The sequence below is a fragment of the Budorcas taxicolor genome, chromosome 21, assembly GCF_023091745.1.
Source record: "Budorcas taxicolor isolate Tak-1 chromosome 21, Takin1.1, whole genome shotgun sequence".
Taxonomy (NCBI): Eukaryota; Metazoa; Chordata; class Mammalia; order Artiodactyla; family Bovidae; genus Budorcas; species Budorcas taxicolor.
In genome coordinates, this window is record NC_068930.1 from 67,382,224 (window position 1) to 67,403,423 (window position 21,200).

Sequence of the window (21,200 nt, forward strand, 5' to 3'; positions counted from 1 at the left end):
CATCCTCTTTGACCACAACATACTCTTACTATATATAGTCCATCTTTCCTGGTGAGTCATCACGTGTACCTCTCATTAAACGTCAAGATCAGCAGTGGGAAAGGGAGGGTGCCTGCCTCTTCCTTGGAAAGGCGATCAAGGTCCCCAAAATGAACGTCACCTACACTTTAGGCCACAAGTTTTACACTCAGCCATCCAACCCCGGCGTGCAGAAACTGGTCTGGCCATTTTTGTTTGATGTTGTGACAAACAGAAAAACTATTAAATTTATTGTATGATTTTATGAACACTTCAGTTTATTCGGCAAAGTATCAAAGGTGGTGTAAGTAAGATGTAGATCCAGATAGCTACTGTGCCATTTCCGTTGCAGAGGGCTTCGTATTTCATGCAGTTTGAAACTGAACATGATCAGCTTGTTATGTAAATAGTAAAATACAATCTGTAATGTCTTTAAAGAATAACTGATAAATTAGCTGTGATCACTTCAGTATTAAGTTCATATAAGAAGCATTTACTTTACTATGAACCCCATATGTTAATAATTGATCTTAAAATATAAGACAATGGTCTGATGAAAGCTGAGCTCTAGTGTGGTAAATGTGAGCTTATACTGACCTCAACCTTGTTTCTCCAAGTGGAAGAGACTGGTAACAGGTATCTGGGAGGAGGTTCACTGCTCGGAACAGCTAGTTCATTGCCTACCATTCTGACCAACTCAATGAAATTTCCTTTAAAATTCAAATTGCTGTCAAAATGACACTGTATCTGGTAATTCACTGTGCACAGAGGGTGCAGCCATGAAATCAAAAGATGCTTGCTCCTTGGAAAGAAAGTTATGACAAACCTAGTTCACTCACTCAGTTCTGTCTGACTCTTTGTGACCTCATGGGCTGCAGCACGCCATGCTTCCCTGTCCATCACCAAATCCCAGCGCTTACTCAAACTCACGTCCATCCAGTCGATGTTGCCATACAGTCATCTCATCCTCTGTCACCCCCTTCTCCTCCTGCCTTCAATCTTTCCCAGTATCAGGGTCCTTTTCCAGTGAGTCAGTTCTTCACATCAGGCAGCCAAAGTAGACAGACAAACCTAGACAGCAGGTTAAAAAGCACAAACATCACTTTGCCAACAAAGATCAGTATAGTCAAGCTGTGGTTTTCCCAGTGATCATATGTGGCTGTGAGAGTTGGACCAGAAAGAAAGCTGGCTGCCGAAGAACTGATGATTTCAAATTCTGATACTAGAGAAGACTCTTGAGAGTCCCTTGGACAGCAAGGAGATCAAACAAGTCAATCCTAAAGGAAGTTAACCCTGAATATTCATTGGAAGGACTGATGCTGAAGCTGAAAGTCTAGTACTTTGGCCAGCTGATGCGAAAAGCAACTGACTAGAGAAGGCTCTGATGCTGGGAAAGATTGAGGGCAGGAGGAGAAGGGGGCAGCAGAGCGCAAGATGGTTGGATGGCATTATCAACACAGTGGATTTGAGTTTGAGCAAACTCAGGGAGACAGTGAAGGACAGAGAAGCCTGGCGTGCTGCAGTCCATGGGGTCACAAAGAGTCAGACACAACTTAGCAACTGAACAACAACAACAACCAGGTAATGGCTGATGGAGTTAGTTATGCTCTTCAGGCGCTTTTCAGATCTAGCCGTTCAAGACGCTATGCCCCCTTTTTATATCACAACTCGTATTTCTAAATAAATTTAAAACACTGAGGCAGAGTCACCGCATGGTGTTCTTTCTATTTTCCACATGTATAGGGGAGAGCAGCTCATCATTTGCACATCTGGCCTTTATCTCTTTCTCAAAGCAACATCAACATTTGGTTTGTCTCAAAGCCAGTAGCGTTATACATTCCCTCTGAATTCTTCAATTCAGAGAAATTTTACTGACGAAGCAAGAGGAAGATCATTACATCTCTCTCTCATTTTTAAGTAGGTCTATCTGAAGATCAGAGAAGGAAAGTGACTTAGCCAATGCACACAGCAAGTTCATGGCAGAGCTAGACCGGACCCAAGAGATCTGAGAGTAGGATGGCCGTTCACTCCACACACTACTTCACCCTATCTCAGAAATGCTCACGTTTTATGGAGAGGGTTGTTCTCCAGGTACTGCCTGTCTCCCCATCTGTATCTGTGAGCCCATACTGCTTGATGTGACTGTTCACCCTTTCACCCCCACAAACTCTACCATTGAGAGTTTCTCCACGTCATCATTGCAAACACTGCTCACATAAGCCATCACCAGCCAACTCCCACTAAGTCCATGCCTAGAAGGGCTGGCAAGTCAGACCTCATCTTGGAGGAGCATTTATATTTTGTGTCAGCATGTTTTCCCCAAGGATGAGATGGATCTGGGCATGGCTCAGAAAAGAGGGGTTAAAATAATCACAAAATTAAAAAAAAAAAATTAGGTCCTAGAGAACATCATTGTCAAATATCTAAAGAGAATTTGTAGTATACATGAGAAATTGAAATTTCATCCACACAGAGGAACTAGGGTCATTCAAGCGATTGGTCCCTTTATATACTAATTAAAGACCTTTCTGTCCATTACAGTTGACAGAACAAAGGATGTATCATCCTTGAAGGAAAGAGTTCCCAGTCTAAGAAGTACAAGGCAAAGCATCACAGCGGCCAAGGAAGTTCTGGGTTCATGTTTTGGCTCTGACTTATAAGCTCTGAGACGGTAGCTGCATACAAGGTGAACACGCCAGTGATGGTCATAAGGAGGATGACAGTGACAAAAAGTGGTGACGAGGAAGATGAGAAGATAGATGACAAGTAAAAGCTTCTTCCGGGGAAAATGTTAAGAAATCCTTGCCTTGGGTAGAAAGTGGGAACCAGGTGAGGGCTAAGATTTCCTACATCTCCTACAATCCTGTGCCTCTTTAGTGAAATAAAAACAACAGTGTTTTAGAGTTAGGTCAACAACAGGGCAGATTCACTAGGTATGAACCTCATGAATGTGGTCAAATCATTTATGTTCTTTGGGCTTTTTTTTCACCCTGGAATACGGTGATAAAACATCCAACATGCAGAGTGTTGGGCAGAATTAAAGTATTTTTTTTAATTTTATAAAGTACCTTGTTGCAGTCGTATGAGACTCAGCAAATAAATATTGATCAATCTTTGATAGAAGATGAAAGGAAACAGTGGACAGAGACGTAAAGTACTAATGGCTAAAAAGCCGAAATGACTGGACTGATGTTTATCAAGGAACTTTGAGAACTATTTCAGTAGCTATGGCTTGGGCCTTTAGAAAATTGAGTAATAGGGAACATCTCTTTGTTATCCTGGTAGGATGCCAAGTGGACTAGGTCTGGAAATCCCCCCCCAAACCCAAATAAACCTTCAATCTGCTCTTGAGCCTTTTCAGATTTTTTTCCAGTTTTGCCCAAAGTTGAATTGCAAACAGGCTTCTCAGTCATTCATTTGTTCACACACCATGTTCTGTTAAGGATGAAGGATGGATAAAAGCATCTGACCAACCCCTGATCACGCTCTGAGGAAGGGATGGAGGAAACAAGCATGCATGCAAGATGTCACAACACGATGCTTTTGAGCTGAAGTTAAGATGGACACAGAAGGCAAGGCTGGTGTGGTCCAAAGCCTGCCAGATTCTGCTGGGGCAGCACGTGGAGGTGAGGGTTCTTCCTGGAGAAGATGATGTGTAGATTTAGAACCGAATGAAGGGAGTACATAGCAGAGCCCAAGAGTACCAGTTATAAGTACTGTGGGTTCTTTTTATATTCAATAAATATTGATCAAAGTTCATCTGAGGAGAGGGCTTGCAGTAACCCCCGGAGATGCAGGGAGAGCAAGACAGACACAGAGTCTGCTCTGTAGTGTTTCTGATAGAGGAAGCAGAAACTTTAAGCGTAGTTAGGTAAGTAAATGGATGATATAAAAGGAAGTAAGGCAAGAAAGTTTTCTTTAAAAATGCACACTGGAAGGAGAGAGGCATGAGAGCACCCACAGATGCAGAAATGCTTAAATGGTCTTTACGTAGCACCCATGCTTTCATTCTTGCAACTTTCACAAATTCATCTCGCGTGGAAGACACGTGCTTGAAACTTGGACTCTGGAAATTGACAACCCAATCTAGGAGCCCCTGAGAGTCATCACAGAGCAAACACAATGAGATTTGTTCTGGGGGAAACAACGTTATCCCAGCAAACCTTGCTGGAACACCTGCCTCCTGTGGGAACTTTTGAGAGGCTCTTGGGGGGATGGGGAGGGGCGGTGATGAGTCAATTTTTCCAGCCCTCCCCAACTTCCCAGTTCACTGGGCCAAGCCAGCAGGCTCCTCTCACACAACATAAGGTGGAAAAGACATCAGAATTGGAGGTGGAGCAAAGTGGGAGCTGGTTTAAGGTCTATGTCGACGAGCATCCTTCAGAATTGTTGAATGTTGCTGAGGAAGAATCAGAAATCCCCTGATTTAAAACAAAAGCAAAGAAACATACAATAACTTCTGAGTAAATATATTCTGGAGGAGCAGTATCAGGTGGGGACGTTCAGAATGCCATTTGCTGCCTTCCTGGGATAGTAGTTTAGTAACTAAGTCATGGCAGACTCTTTATGACCCCATGGACTGAAGCCCATGAGATTCCTCTGTCCGTGGGATTTCCTAGGCTAGGACACTGGAATCCTTGCAATTTCCTCCTTCAGGGATCTTCCTGAGCCAAGTATAAAACCCAGGTTCCCTGTATTGCAGGTAGGTTCTTTACCTACTGAGCCACCAGGGAAGCCCACCTTCCTGGAATGGCCCCAGACTCTTACGATTGCTCGTCTTCCCTCGAGGGCACCAGGCAGTGGAAGTCGCTAGGGACCCCGGGCCTTAGCAGAACCTGCTGAACACAGTTGTGCTTTGCATTCTGAGGCTGGGCTCTTCTGAAGAAGTTCACGTGGCAAGCTGTCATTAACATCCTCGTGGAATTAAGGGAGCTTGGGAAAAGAAGAACATCTACATAGGGTGGTTTGGGAGGGATGATCCGTCAAATGCTGGGTCCTCCCCTGTCACTGATTTTCTTCTCTGTTTGAAGACAGAGACTTAAACCGAGGGAGGGGAACAGACTCTGATCAGCCCTTTTCTCTCCAAGGCCAGGAGGACTGGAGCCACGTGGGGGTGGCTAGATGACAGCAGAGGGTGGGGACAGGGAGAGACAGTTTGCTCATCTGATGAAGTACCAAGTGCTGTCGGCTCTGCGCCTCTCCTTCCTTGCTATTTTGGCGCTATCTTAGAGTCCAAATCTGCATCTTCCACCTTGAAACCCCTCTCTCTGAACTCTGGATCTCCATCTTACACCCTTCCCTTCCGAAAGCTGCTCAGCTCCTCACACCTGCAGCTCCAAACCGGAAGTTCTCACCTCCCAAGTTTCCCATCCCCTGTGGTTTGGGTGCCCTCCACCACAATGGCTCAAGACAGAAACTACCCTTCTCTCCCTTTCCTGCCTCCCAAGCATCCTAAAGATTTTTATCTTCTCAAGTTCTCTTGCTTCCTTTTCTGCATCACTACAATTTCTATTCACCCTTAAGGTCACCCTGTACCAGGAGGACCCAGTTCCAATTTCTTAACAAAACTTAGAATGTCTACGCACTGCTACATATAAAATAGATAATCAACAAGGACCAAGTGTATAGTACAGGGAACTCTACTCAATATTCTGTAGTAACCTGTACTCTACTCAATATTCTGTAGTATATGAGAAAAGAAATCTGAAAAATATAGATGGATGAATATATACAATTGAGGGTTTCCCTGGTGGCTCAGTTGATAAAGGATCTGCCTGCAATGCATGAGATTTGGTCCCTGGCTGGGGAAGATCCCCTGGAGGAGGAAATGGCAGCCCATTTCAGTATTCTTGCCTGGAAAATCCCATGGACAGAGGAGCCTGCAGGTCTGAAGTCCAAGGGGTCACAAAGAGTCGAACACAAGTTAAAAACTAAACCACCATACAGCTGAATTACTTTGCTGTATACCTGAAACTAACACAATATTGTAAATCAACTATACTCCAATATAAAATAAAACTTTAAAAAATAATAATTAAAAAAAAAACTTAGAAAAAAACTTCTTAATTTGACCAGGCCTCTGTGGCATGTCCTTCAGTTTCAGCAGCATCAACAGCTTGCGTCTCACAGCCTAGATTGTGCACCAGATGACTTGATGCTTTGCACCTCCTTGACCCGTTCATGTCCTTGATGACTCATGCGAGGCTTCGGTCCCTCCAGGAACTGAATCTTTGCTGATTCCCCCAGGACTGAGTTGGGTACCATTTCCATCATGGTTTACTGAGTCCTGATTGGGTATTCTACACTTTGGCACTTGTCCAGTCTTCCATGAGTATTGCTGTGTTTCTTTGTGGCCCATTGGATGGTGGGCTCCTTGGGTTCAGCCCCTCTCCCATTCACTCAGCATCAACTTCAGTTCACAGAGCTGTTGTGCGCACAAAGTATGCTGTCCGAAAAATGCATAATTTATTTCATTTCTCTGGGGAACAGAGCTGCTGCACTCATTGCACAGGAATTTCTCCCTAAAGAGTCTCAGAATTGGAGGGAAACTCCTTGCATCCCCATTCACAGATGTGGAAACTGAGGCCCCAGGAGGGACAAGTTCCATGCCACACCTGGACTGACCTGGGATCCTCACACTGTCCAGGATGTCTCTGCTGGCCGCACGCCCTCTCTCACTCTTCCCTCTGCTGATACTGACCCCTGGCCAACCGGAAGCAGCTCTTAGTACCACCCCAGCCCCCAGACTACTCTGAATCAGTTTCAGTTACAAGAATCAGAGTCAGGTAGAGACAGGGATGGGGTTTATTGGGCTTGAAAATGCTGTCAGAGACTGCATACCAGTTTCCTGAGACCCTCACTGTCACCGAGTTCTAGGAGCCAAGACACTGATAAGAGTCTGGCTAAACTGTGGAGTCCCATTCAGCATGTTCTTGTGTAATTCTAGCTCTTCGATATGTGTAGACCCACCCTTGATTTATCTGCTAGACTGTAGAATCCTGCAGAGCAGCCCTGGGGGATCTCATTCATATACAGTAAGTCACCTACATAGGAAGGTGTTCCGTTTTGACAGTGCATTCATAGATCCAGTGTGTTTGTGTGATCAACTAACGTGATCAGCTATACAGTACTGTACCCTAATAGGCTTATAATACTTTCCACACAAATCATATATAAAAACAAACACACACAAAAAACTTTGATCTTTTTTAAATTTTTTTATTACAAGTTTATTTATTTTAATTGGAGGCTAATTACTTTACAATATTGTATTGGTTTTGCCATTCATCAGCATGAATCCACCACAGGTGTACACGTGTTCCCCATCCTGAAGCCCCTTCCCTTAATTTTTTAAAATTTATTTCTAGCTGAATGATAACTGCTTTACAGTATTGCGTTGGTTTCTACCAAACACCACGTGAATCAGCCATAGGTTTACCTATGTCCCCTCCCACCTGAACATCTTTCCCACGTCCCTCTCCATCCCACCCCTCTAGGCTGTTACCAAGCCCTGGTTTCCCATGGCAATACCACCCTGGATGCGTCTGATCTCAAAAGCGAAACATTTTTAATCTTACAATACAGTACTTTGGAAACGTACAGTAGTACCAGCTACATCACTGCTACTTTTCCTTGCTTCTGGACATGCTGGGCTGGAAATAAAGCTACTGCGGTACTGTATTCTATGCAGTGTGTACAGTAAAGTTCCCCAAAGCCTAACCACTTGCAGAGAATACACACATGTGACACGGGAACTAATGTACATGCTTGGGTATGTGAACACATGTTTGCAACTTTGAAAGTTCACAACTTGAAGGTTTGTCTGCAGGGGACTTACTTTACCTATCAGCTTCCAATACTTCGGGTCAAAAGCCAGGAACATAGTAGGTGCTCAGGCAAGAGTGGCTGAAAGAATTCAGTTCTCCTGACTCTCGGAGTAGGGCATCTCCATCGTCCCAGGCAGATGAGAATGCAAGCCAGCAGGAAACCCCAGGAAGGATGCAATGCTTAGGCACCAGGCACTGGGCTACACCTTTACATCACTGCCTCGCTTCATCCTCAGCCAGGAAATAGTCACTGTGGTCATCCCCATTTTAGAGATGAAGACGCTTAGAGGTTGCATAACCTGCCTGAGATTGCCCAGCCATGCATTTAAGCCTTGGTCCACTTGACCCCATAGACTTGTCTCTCAATTTATGATTTGAAAACAAACAAACAACAAAACACAGGAAGACAAGAAAGAGACAAACCTGAAGCCCATGTCAGAATCAGGCAAGGTGGTGAAAGAGCCGGGAGTCAGCGTAGTGGCCCAAGATGCATTCGGACTACATCTAATTAAGACACATTTTTTTCTCTTTTATTCTTTTGTCCTGGCTGCACTGCTGGCTTCCGCTGTCTAAAGAGAAAAGAGTTAATCGGTTTATTTAGCCAACTATAGATGTATTCAGGATTATTCTTCATCGTGTGAATTAAATTAAATAGTTTATTTACCCCCATGAATTTCATTCAGTTCATTTAATTTAATTTCATAGTTATAACATGGGGAACAAACTAACTCGATTTCTCCCTTTGGGATGGAAATGGGCAAATATTTTGGTTCTGAATTAACAAGCAGCGAAGCTGATATTTATAATAAATCATCCGCTGTTAGCCATCCTGATAATTATTCCGTGAATGGTCTAAAACAGACATGGGGATGTAATAGACATATTGTTGGCTTTTACTGCGGTTCAGTTCTTTGTGTTAGTGAACAATCTAAACCGGAAACTCAGAAATGCATCCTGAGCAAACTGGTTTGTTTCACAGGCAGGAATTGAGCACCTACTACGTGCCTGGCCCCCGGAAACAGCGTTACATGCGTTTTCCATCACATCAGCTCCTGCTGAAAATATACCTGAATCTTCTGTCTCCCACAGGAAGATACCCAAGCTCCTTAGAAAGGCTTGCAGGACCCCCGAGACCTGGTCCCGCTCACTTCCCACCCTCCATGCCTGGCCCTTGCTCTCTGCATCCCCCTTGCCCTCCAGAATCGCTAAAGGCATTAGCGATGCTGGACTATTTGCACTGTGCCAACGTGAGGCTCTGCACAGGGACTGTGGGTCTCTGTTTCCTCCACTCCCTAATGAACTCTGATTCACCCTGCAAACTTCCGTTTCTACCCTGTTCTAAGCCACAGAGTTAATACCACCCTCCTTCATCCTTTAAGCAAGCGAGCATCACTTCCTAATGCAGCTGATCTCCTCACCCACTGTAAGAGTGTGGCCTTTGCCATCCCTGGATAAAGGAGGGACCCCATCTATACCTCCCCACTCTCTCATCTGAAACCCCCACATCCCTAAAATGGTCTGATAATAACACCTTCCTTGTCCAGGTATTTGTTTGGAGGATTAAATGAGGTTACAGTGTGTAAAAGATTAAATGGCAATATATGTAATAGTAAGCCTCTAATAAACACTAATCATCACTATCTGTTTATACATCACACTTGCTCCTAGACTGTGAGTTGGTAGAGAACCGAGACTTGGTTATTCATGGCCCCCATGAATAGCACAGTGCTTTGAACAGAACTGCTTTTCTTCAATAAATGTGTATTTCATAATTGATGAAGATTGTTAGAGAATTTCAGGTGACAGTTAAGATTCATCTAGGCAATGAAAAAGGAGAGAAGAAAAGGGCCCAGAGCTTTGTAATTTAAGGGGCACCAAAAATTACAGACAAAAGCTCCCTGTTCTTCCAGAAAGTCTGGAGCCTCCCATGAAGGATGGAGCCAGATGCTAGGAAACAGGTTGATTCCAGGAGCAAGTGAAGGGCTGGCAGCCCAAAACGTCCGTCAGCTGGGAACCTTTCAGCAGGTATAAGTTCCCCTGGAAAAAAAAAAAAATGCAGCCCTTTCATCTTTCTTCCCCTAATAATGAATAAGCTCCTGAGCAGTCCTCTGGGGACAAAAGAGCAGAATTCTAAGGAAGAGTGTAGGAGACACTTTCTTTGAATGAGCGCAACAGATCCAGAAAGAAAAGAAATTCAAAGCAGACAGGTTCCCGTTTGGCTCTCAGCATGGTCCATTATGAGGTGTGTCACCTGGGGCTGTTCGCCATCCCCTGGGGCTGAAGATCCATCACCTTTGACAAGGGGAAACATCAGGAGCGTGGCTTGGTGAGCTGGCTCAGAGAGGGCCAGGGAGAAAGTCTGGAAGAAGTGGAAGTGGTCACAGGAGGTGCGTCTCCCCCTGGCCCGCACAGCAGCCTTGCACACCCGCTTTCCACGCACTTAGGGCTGCGTATCAATTAGTCCCAGGCCCTAAAGCTGAATGCAATTAATTCTATAACGTGCTGCTCTTCCTACTGCATTCCAGTGAAATCGCATCATGAAATCAGGACACGATGAAGGATTTCTGACAAAAGGAAGGCAGATCTGTGTCGACTCACCATATGGCCTGCATGTCGGGGTCTGGTCCAGGGTGTCTGAGCCAAGTGAGGACCTCGGATGTCCTGCCACATGCTCTGCCAAGGAGAAACACATGGGGGTCCCCAGGGATGGCCCCTCGTTCCAGGGGAGCGTGCACAGAGCTAGAGAGAGACAGGAAAGGTGGATCAGGGTCAGGGAGTGGTCCCTCCCTCAAAGCCTCATCAAACTACTTTCACCTACATCCTACCGGCAAAGATGTCGGGAAACATGGCTTTTATGTTATTTGATTCAAAATAGACATAATGCAAAATTTACCACCTCAATAATTTTAAACATACGATTCAGTGGCAGTAAATACTTTCACATCGCTGTGCAACTCTTATCACCATCCATCTCTAGGACTTTTCATCATCCAAAACCAAAAAAAAAACAAAAAAGCCCTCCACTCTCAAAAATAACTTCTTGCTGTCCTCCCACACCCAGACCCTGGAAACCACTGTTCTATTCTCTGTCTTTATGAATCTGCTATTGTTGGAGGCTCATGTAAGTGGGGTCATATATATTTGTTGTTTTACCTCTGACTTATTTCATTTGGCATAATGTCCTTAAAGATCATCCATGCTTTAGTACATATTGGAATTTCATCCTTTTTAAAGGGTGAATAAAATCATTCTATAGATAGAACATTACTTCATTTTGCTTATCGATGTATCCTCGGTTGATGGACATTTGAGTCGTTTCTACTTTCAGCTACTGTGAACTCAATGGACATGAATTTGAGCAAACTCCAGGAGACAGTGAAGGAAAGGGAAGCGTGCAGTGCTGCAGGGAGTCACAAAGAGTTAGACATGACTGAGTCACTGACAACAACTTTGTGAATAACGCTGCCTTGAATATGGATGTACAGATTATCTATCCAAGTACCTTCCTTCAGCTCTTTTGGGTGCACACCCAGAAGATAAGGTCTTAATGATTCTTCAGGGATCTTCTCTACCCAGGGATTGAACTTGCATATTCTGCACTGATAGGCAGATTCTTTACTGCTGAGCTACCAGGAAAGCCTAGATAGAGAATATATATATATATATTTATATTCTTTTTCAAATTTTTTTCCCTTTAGAGGTTATTAAAAGTACTGAGTATAGTTCCTTGTGCTCTAAAGTAGGACCTTGCTGTTTATTTATTTTATATATAGTAGTGTGTATATGTTAATTCCAAACTCTTAATCTATCCTCCTTGCCTTTCCCCTTCAGTAACATTGTCTGTTTTCTATGTCTTTTGGTCTATTTCTATTTTGTAAGTAAGTTCACTTCTTTTTTTTTTTTAGCCATCCATTTTCAATCTTTGGAGCTATTTGTTTAGCTAGACCTCTTGCAAACAGCATTTTGTCATTTTTGGTGGGTCTGTTTTAGGTGTGTTTAACGTGTTTCATATTGGCATTACTCAAATTTGAGGCTTATTTCTGCCTTCTCCACACTATGCTTTTTATTTTCTTATTTTTCCCCATTGTCTCCTTCCATTAGATGATTGAGGTTTCTTCAGTGCTTTTTGGTTTTATTGCTACTAATTTAAGAATTATACGTTCTCTTTATTTTTTAATGTCTCAAAAATTTCAATATACATACTAGTTTTTTTTCCTCTGAAAGACAACTTATCATCACTACCTCCACTGTCATAAGCAAGACAATCTGCAGTGATCATTTATTTCTTTCCCCCAAGCCCCCTACCCCGTTACATTTTCATCTGAAATTTAGTTCCATATGGTTTTACACATTTTGGATTTTTTAAATAATAATTATTATACTATGATTATTGGGGCTTCTCAGGTGCTGCAAGGGGTAAAGTACCCTCCTGCCAGTGCAGGAGATATAAGAGATGTGGGTTCAATCCCTGGGTCAGGAAGATCCCTTGGAGAAGGACATGGCAACCCACTCCAATATTCTTTCTGGGAGAATCGCATGGGCAGAGGAGATTGGTGGTCTAAGGTCCATGGGGCCATGAAGAGTTGGACATGACTGAGGCGACTTAGCATGCACACTGTGATTCTTAGTTAAGAGTATTATTTATATTTCACATTTCTGAAAATAGTCATTGATTATATTTTTTACTCTCATTTTTTCGTCTACTTCCTTTTTCTTGGGTGACTACTTTTTATTGCTACAGCAGGGTATGAAGGAAACATATAATCACTTTCTGTAAGGAAACATATAATCACTATTTTAGGCTTTGCAGGCCATGTGGTCTCTGCCACAGGTACTCAGAACTTGTGTTTCTGTAGCTTGAGAGCAGCCACAGACACCACATAAACAAATGGGCGTGGTTGTGCCCCAATAAATGTAACTTATGGGCACTGACATTTGCATTCCATATCAGTTCCATGTGTCAAAAATTTTTATTCATCTTCTGATTTTCTTTCAGTCATTTTAAAATGTAAAATCCACTCTTAGCCCACAGAGCATACAGAACCAGGTGGTGGGCGGGTTTGGCCATCATGAATTGACCTTCACTCCAGGGCATCTTGCTTGCCAGAGAAGGTCTGTGGTCAATCGCCTAGTTTGTGTATATCATTACATGTCTTTATTTTCATGTTATCCTCCCTCTTGATAACTTCTTGGGAAGAGGAAAGAATTCTTAACAGAGAGCTTCTATTTTCTCTTTGGATATTTTGCTTAATTATTCATCTAGAATCAGGACTGCTGATGAGAAGTCTGATGTCTGTATGATCTTCACTCGTTTGTAAGAAATCCATTTTTTTTTAAATTTTCTCAGATATATCATAGGGTTTTCTTTTTACCTGTTGTGTTTGGAGGCTTTTCTGGATGACCCCAGCCAGTGATTGGAATAGCTTCACAGCGCATCTTCAATACCCCTCATGTGTGTCCAGCATCCTGTCCTGTCTGGTCTCTTCTCCTAGAACTGGAGAGGCACTGTAGCTTCTAGCCAGGTCATCTTCTCTGTTTCAGCTTTTCAAGATTGTTGTCCGTTTGTGCTGTTATGATGTTGGATCTTTCTTTGTTAAGCACATCCTGTAAGGGATGTTTTATCCTTAAAAAATCCATTTTTGCACAAGAAAGTTATCATTGCTTTTTCCATCCGAAATTCCTGCTAGCATTTGGAAGTCTCTTTTACTCCGTGGCCCTCTTTCCTTTGCTTATGACTGCTTTGTCACCTTCATTTTTTTCAAGATGTGAAAAATACTTAAAATTTCTTTTCAGATGTCCTTGTGATCTTTTCATCAGGTGACTATTCTTCCACTCCCTGAATGTTTGTTTGTTTCCCATGGACTTCAGCTTCCTTCAGTGTTTGCAGCTCTTGGCTGTGCGGTCATCGTCATCCTGGGGAGTTTCTCTTCCTTGCCTCCTGGGACTCTCATGCATTGTCACGGCTCCCAGTCATGCGTTCTGCTCACGTCTGAGTTTGGATCTCATGCTCCATGTGGAACTTAGAACACTGTCTACCCTTTGGTGACTCCAGTCCTGCCGTGGGCAGAAGGCATTGCTCGAATCCCTGGATTAACTGTAAAATATCAGTACTAGAATAGAGCCCCCTAAGTTTGTTTTGAGGTGGAATGTGGCCAGGGCAGTTCTCAGGTTGTGCTAGAGCAGCACTTTGTTACATGGAAGACAGGTTTCATAAGCAGCCTTTGAATCCAGCTAGTCAAGTGTAATGGAGAAGGCAACGGCAACCCACTCCAGTATACTTGCCTGGAAAATCCCATGGACGGAAGAGCCTGGTAGGCTGCAGTCCATGGGGTCGCTAAGAGTAAGGCACGACTGAGCGACTTCACTTTCACTTTTCACTTTCCTGCATTGGAGAAGGAAATGGCAGCCCACTCCAGTGTTCTTGCCTGGAGAATCCCAGGGACAGAGGAGCCTAGTGGGCTGCGTCTATGGGGTCGCACAGAGTCAGACACGACTGAAGAGACTTAGCAGCCGCAGCAAGTCACGCTCTTGTGTAAACAGATAGCAGAGCGGAGTCTAGAGATGGGGGTCAGGTAGCAAATCTCAGCGCTCCCTGCAGATTCACAGACTAAGTGCAGATTAAGTAACTGTTCCAACCCTTCCGAGGGCTCAAGGCTGAGATCCAGGCCCTGGCTTGGGACTGGACTCTTTTCTTGGGTCTCAGGGGTTCAAATCCTCCTGAGCACAACAAGTGTCTTCTTTCCAGGAAATATTCCCATGTCCAGTATGGGAGACTCTCTGTTCTTGTTTTAGATCACTCACTACGGCCACCTGATGCAAAGAGCCTACTCATTAGAAAAGACCTTGATGCTAGGGAAGACTGAGGGCAACAGGAGGAGGGGGCGACAGAGGATGCGATGGTTGGAGGGCATCATCAACTCAATGGACATGAATCTGAGCAAACTCCAAAAGATAGTAAAAGACAGGAAAGCCTGGTGTGCTGCAGTCCATGGGATCACAAACAGTCAGACAGAACTGAGCACGTGAACAACAACGAGTGTGCTTAATACACCTTGCCAATACTTCCCCAACTTTCCTACGTGTTCACAGAAGTGAGGGGAAGTAAGCATTCATTCTGTGTACCACCTTGAACTGAGATTCTCATTGCTATGTGAATACAGTGCAGTAATCATAACCATCTCTCAGGATTATTTTTGAAATCTAAAAAGATAAATGCTTTGGAAACAATATAATGTCTAAGATATAACAACCCTTGTTCCTTTTTTAACATTGTAGCAAGGCCCACAAATTCAGCATCAGTGAGAGAAATTCAGACTAATTTGGGGTAGCACTGATTTTTTGTGGATACTGGTGCAATGATAAAAGTGTTCTAGGGTGAAATAACTTTGGGAAAGGCAACAAGTTATACACCCACTTAGATATTCCAAAAATATATCTATATCATGGGCTTTGGAAAGCCCTACTGTTAAGACACTGATGTAATTTTGTGTAATCTCGTATTTCCAAGATGCATTGATTATGAAAGCCTAATATGGTAACAAAGATATACAAGAATAAGTGAATCAGGGCATGCATTAAAGAATCTTGATTTTGTGAAAAGACTGAATTACCTAAGATTCTTAAATGAGGCTACTTTAGGCACAGAATAAGCAAGAAGCTTTAAGACAATACTAAGACATCATAGGAAGTAATATATTGAAATAATTGTGATCCAGAATAGGCTTGCCTTACTTAATAATGCCACCCTGGTGGCTCACATGGTAAAGAATACGCCTGCAATGCCAGAGACCCAGGTTCGATCCCTGGGTTGGGAAGATCCCCCCTGGAGAAGGAAATGGCAACCCACTCCAGTATTCTTGCCTGGAGAATTCCATGGAGTGAGGAGCCTGGTAGGCTACAGTCCATGAGGTCCCAAAGAGTCAAACACTACTGAGCGACTAACACTTTCACTCTCACTTAATAATATATCAAAACTAAGAATGCTTCATACCTCTGAATGCCCTGAAAGACTAATTATTTGAAGGCCTGCTGTGGGAATGCTCAATAAGACTGAGGCCTTTTGATTAGAATGGGCTCATACCATAGATATGAATTTGAATATTAATTTCAACTTCATTTAGACTCAGCTGGTATCATCTGTGAAATGGGAATGATATCAACCACAACGGCATGTTATAAACTTCTGACACACAGAGATCAGCGTATAAATACACACTGCTGTAGCCACAGCACTCGCCCCATGGTGAAGAGGACATTGAATAAAAATCATATGCATCAGCTTGCAAAGTTGTAACTATTGGCAATAAAAGAAATGCTCTTATTTTCTAGACCCGCATTATGTTTTAAATATTAGATAGCTAAAAAATCATGGCAGTTTAGACACTATGTCTTAAATATTAGACAGCTAATACATCATGCTGAAGCTCTGATACTTTGGCCACTTGATGTGAAAAGCTAACTCATTGGAAAAGACCCTGATGCTAGCAAAGATTGAGGGCAGGAGAAGAAGTGGATGACAGAGGATGAGATGGCAGGACATCACCAAATCAATGAACATAAGTTTGAGCAAAAGTCCAGGAGGTGGTAAAGGACAGGGAAGCCTGGCTTGCTGCCGTCTAAGGAGTCATGAAGAGTCAGATACAACGGGAAGACTGAACAGCAAAAACTAGATCATGGAATTTTAGAGCTGGAATGGGTCTGCTAGCTCATCTATTTAGTGGAGAAGGAAATGTTTAGTGGAGAAGGAAGTGGCAACCAACTCCTGTCCTCTTGCCTGGAGAATTCCATGGACAGAGGAGCCTGGTGGTCTGCAGTCCATGGGGTCGCAAAGAGCTGCACGCCACTGAGTGACTAACACTCACAACGTTAAGAAAAAGTGACTGAAGGTCTGAGACAACCCGTGACTTGTCCAAGGTTAGTGGCAGGCGGCAGTTAGAGCCTTTTCCCTGGCTCTCTGCTCACTGGTCTTCAGGGCTAGACAATGCCTCCCTCAGTGAAAGAAAAGTTTAACCAAGTCCAGGCAAGTAATTTAGGTCTGTAAAGAAGGGAAAGTTGAAGCGTTTCAGAGCTTCTTATTTCCCTTGAGCAGATCTTACAACACGAAAGAGGTGAATCACATTCTGTATGTGTAAAAGTGTGTCAGTCACTCAGTTGGGTCAGAATCTTTGTGACCCCATGGACTGTGGCCCACCAGGCGCCTCTGTCCATGGAGGTAAGAATACTGGAGTGGGTTGCCATTCCCTTCTCCAGGGGAATCTGCCCAACCCAGGATCAAAACATGTCCCATGCATTGCAGGTGGATTCTTTACTGTCTGAGCCACCAGGGAAACCCGAATCACAGTCTACTTACATTTAAGGCACATTCTTTCCTTCTTATTTCTACAAATAAACAAGAGTTCTGCATATTTCGAATGGCCAGAAGAGAGAGTGAGTTTTTGCTTCATGTCAGACATGACCGCCACTTCCCTAGCATCTTGTCTGCAAGGCTGAGCCAGGAGTTGTCCACCCTGGTCCCGACGAGTGATGCGCGCTGGGGTTGTGTTTTCGTCACCTGGAAGGCAACCGTCAAAGCGAGCCATGTGTGCCTGCGAGATGCCTCTGTGTATTTTTAGAAAGTTTTTAAGAGGGAGACAGCCAAAATATTTTTACTGCACAGCAGGCACTGTGTCATGCTGGAGTGTTGGAAAGAAAAAGAAGGGAAACGAAAGGGAGGAGAAGATTTAAGACTGGTGCACAGATTGAAATGGTTAACTGCTTCGTGGGCCTGGAGCACAATTCCTCCGAGCTGGGAACGCTCTGTCTCAATCTCCTTCTCTCCAAATGTCCCCACAGATTCCGGGAACCACACAACGTAGGCGCATCCCAGCACATGTGAACCTTGATGATCAGGTAGGACTCAGCAGCAAGAGGACACAGGGAGAACCCTGTCAACGAAGGCAGCATGAAGGTAATGCTCCATGGGGTGGATATCACATGGGGACCACAGGAAAGAGCTGGAAAAAGAAAGGCCTCACCCTTGCCCCAGGGGATAGCCTTTAAGGCAGGCTCTGTAGTATGGATGCTGCCCCATGGACGCTGCCCCATGGACAAAAGAGTTATAAAATCATCTTACACATTTAGTTCTGCTTTGCAGCCAGGAGGCATTTGCACATCTCACAGTCTTCGGGCCCCTGTGGCTGGCACCATGACCCCATTGCTCAGATGAGGAAACTGAGGCTTGGAAGGGGTTGGGATTCAAACCCAGATTTTGTTATGCAGCTTCCGGGGTGACTTGCTTACAAGCAGGGTGTTTTACAGAGTTTTGAGCAGGGTGGTGACACGATGTGTTGAGTTGGGTGGGGAAGGGGCCCTCGGAACTAGAGGAAGATGGAACTGTTACAGAGCTAAGGGTGGTCCAGAACAGCCTCAGCAAGTGGCGTCTATAACGGGCCAGATCATAAATAGTTTAGGCTTCGTGGTCCTCATTGCGCATCCTTCTTTGTTTTTATTATTTGTTTGGTTCGTTGGTTTTTATAAGCCTTTAACAAATGTAAGAATATTTTTAGCTTGAGGGCTATACACATAGGCCAGGGCTGGATTCCGTGACTGGCTGTGGTTTGCTGACTGCTGGTCTAGCATCTCAGTAAAGAGGATGATTTAGGAGGCTTCCAAATGAGCCCAGGTGAGTGTTGGGCCAGGATGAAGAAGACAGAGACCCAGTCCTACAACAGGCCTGCACGAGGTAGGGACCTGGGAGGAAGGAACAGCAGGAGAGGGGCAGCTCCAGGGCCTGGCTCCCCACTCTGTGCCCACATCAGGCAGACATGCCAAGGCCAGTCCTTTCACCAAGCACCCTCTCTCCATAGCTTTCCTAACCAAGACATGGAAGCCCATGGCCATCAGTGGGAGCTGGCACCATTAGAACCACTGGAACCACTTCTAGTAGGATGGGGGCATCAGAAAGAGCCTGCGGCCAGTTTGGAGCACATAAGTGGACTCGGCCAGGCTGTGCAAGCAGGGCCACAGCCAGTGTGGTGACAGGAGCCTTCCAGTGAGGCTCCAAGTACCGCCTTACCATGAAATGTAACAAATAGCACATCCTGACACTTACAAGGCCAGCTTCTGGCTAAGCATTTTTCCTGCACTGCCTTGCTCAACTGTCCACTCCATCCCCATTTGTCCGTCCCCATGTAGTACTAACTCTAATCACCCCTACTTCTGGCTCCTAGGCTTAGGAAACTCAGCCATGGTGGTCTTGAATGACAGTTCCATGCTTGATTCCCCTGTCCCGAAACCATTCCCAGCAATCGGATCCGGGACAACAGGACAATAGGGTCACTTCACGCTGTCTGAAATGGTATGTCTGAATTTCCTCATCTGTAAAATAAAGATCATGATCATAATGTGAAGGGAAGGGAAAGGACCACAAGCCCTTAGACAGGGGCCCCGCAGCAGATGCATTGTGGTTTTGGTGGAGATGTGAAGGTTACTCCCACATCACACAGCTAGTAGGTGGCAGAGTCAAAGTCTGAATCCAGATAACTGATGAGAGGAAAAACCTGACATTTCCCAGTCTCTGGATTTCCTCCTTTGAAAAGTGAGGCCACGTGTCCTTTCAATCTCAGAAAAAGTTTGTATGCGTGCTCAGTGGCTTCAGTCATGTCTGACGCTTTGCAAACCCATGATGTAGGCCACCAGGCTCCTCTGTCCATGGGTTTTCCAGGCAAGAATACTGGAGTGGGTTGCCATGCCCTCCTCCAAGATGTCTTCCTGATCCAGGGAGCAAAACTGAGTCTCCAGCACTGCAGGCAGATTCTTTACTGCTGAGCCACTGGGGAAGCCTGGAAAAAGTATGAAATAAAATTTAGTTAGGGTCCTTTACCAAAGCAAAAATGGTTACCGCCTGGTTCACCCATGACAATAATACAACTTAAAAGCTGAGAGCAGAGGTGGCTTTGGCATCAGAGCAGCACTGGTCCATTTGGAAACCGAAGACTGATGTGCACTCTGTGGAGAGGGCAAGGAGAAAAAGGCCCACATTCCCAGGAGGCCTCCCTGTGCCCAGCCCTTTTACAAATTTCAACCCCTCTCCAGGTGAGCATTCTGCCTTTTTTTTTTTTTTTTTTTTTTAACAGAAAAGGAATCTGAATTCCAGAAAAGTTAAAGAAATGTATGTAAGGCCACAGAATCACCAAATAAGGTCTGGTTGGACAACCTCTGCTCTTTGAGTAACAGCAAGATTTAAGCAGCTGTTTAAAAGAGCAGTGGAAGAGATGTCACAGATGAAAATATCTTTGAAGGAAGTCGGATCTCAGAGATAAATACTGGCCTTCTCCATTTGCCTCTCCATCTCTATAACTTTGGATAACGGGGTTTTTATTGTCAGAGAGGCTTATCCATGTGTCAGGAGCGTGCCGGAGCAGAGTAATCTATGTGGCAGACCCCCCGGGATAGGAAATAGAAAGTCTGCTCCTGCTGACAGTTCTAGAAAATTCTCCACTTTTTGTGAAATATGTGCTTGTCAAGTGGTCAGGGGGCAGCTGGAAATCTGAGCTATGCAGTAAGAGCTGAGGACCTGAGATGGTTAGAGGCTTCCTAGTGTATTCTGAGAGTTTGTGCCTCAGCCATGAACGTCCCATGAAGCACTCCCATCTCTCTGTCCGGCTGGGCCAGGAGCAAGAAGCCCCCTTCTGTTCTGTGGGCCAAGCACGCATGGCAACAATGCTCCAATTTTGTTGTGCTTGAGAATCATCAGTGGAGCTTGTTAAAAATATGCATCTCCAGACCCTGTTTTCCTAGGAATTCTGATTAAGTCTGAGGATACCCAGGAATTTGCATGTTCACTTTTTTTTTTTTTTCCTGGGCCATGTGCAAAGGAAAACATCAGCCCTGGTATTGCATCTTGGAATTAGTTGAATAATTTCAAGTGGCCAAGAGCTTATAAAGAAGACCCAGGATGGTACATCAAAGGTAGGCATGTAAGGACACTTCCCCTAAAAAGGTTCCGTTTCAGTGGAGACCTGTGAACAAGCAAATTGGGAGAGGTCAGAGGAAACAATTGGAAGAAAGATTGGGAGGTCAGGGAGATCACAGCATGGCAGAGAAACTCAAAGAATTTCAACAAGCTTAATACAGAACAGGAGGACGAGAGAAGCTGGAAACACAAGGTGATGGGGATGTAGGCCAGAGTCTGTGTGGGCAGGGCCCTGTAACACGCTGGGTTTTAGCTGAGATCCATGGGGAGCCAGCAGAGTGTTTTAAGCTGGAGAATCACACATTTAGACTTGTGTATGTAAAGCTACCCTCACTGCTCTGCAGGAGACGGCTGTGGGGAAAGCAGGGTTCCAGGGAAGGGTTGTCTGCTGCACCATCCAGGTG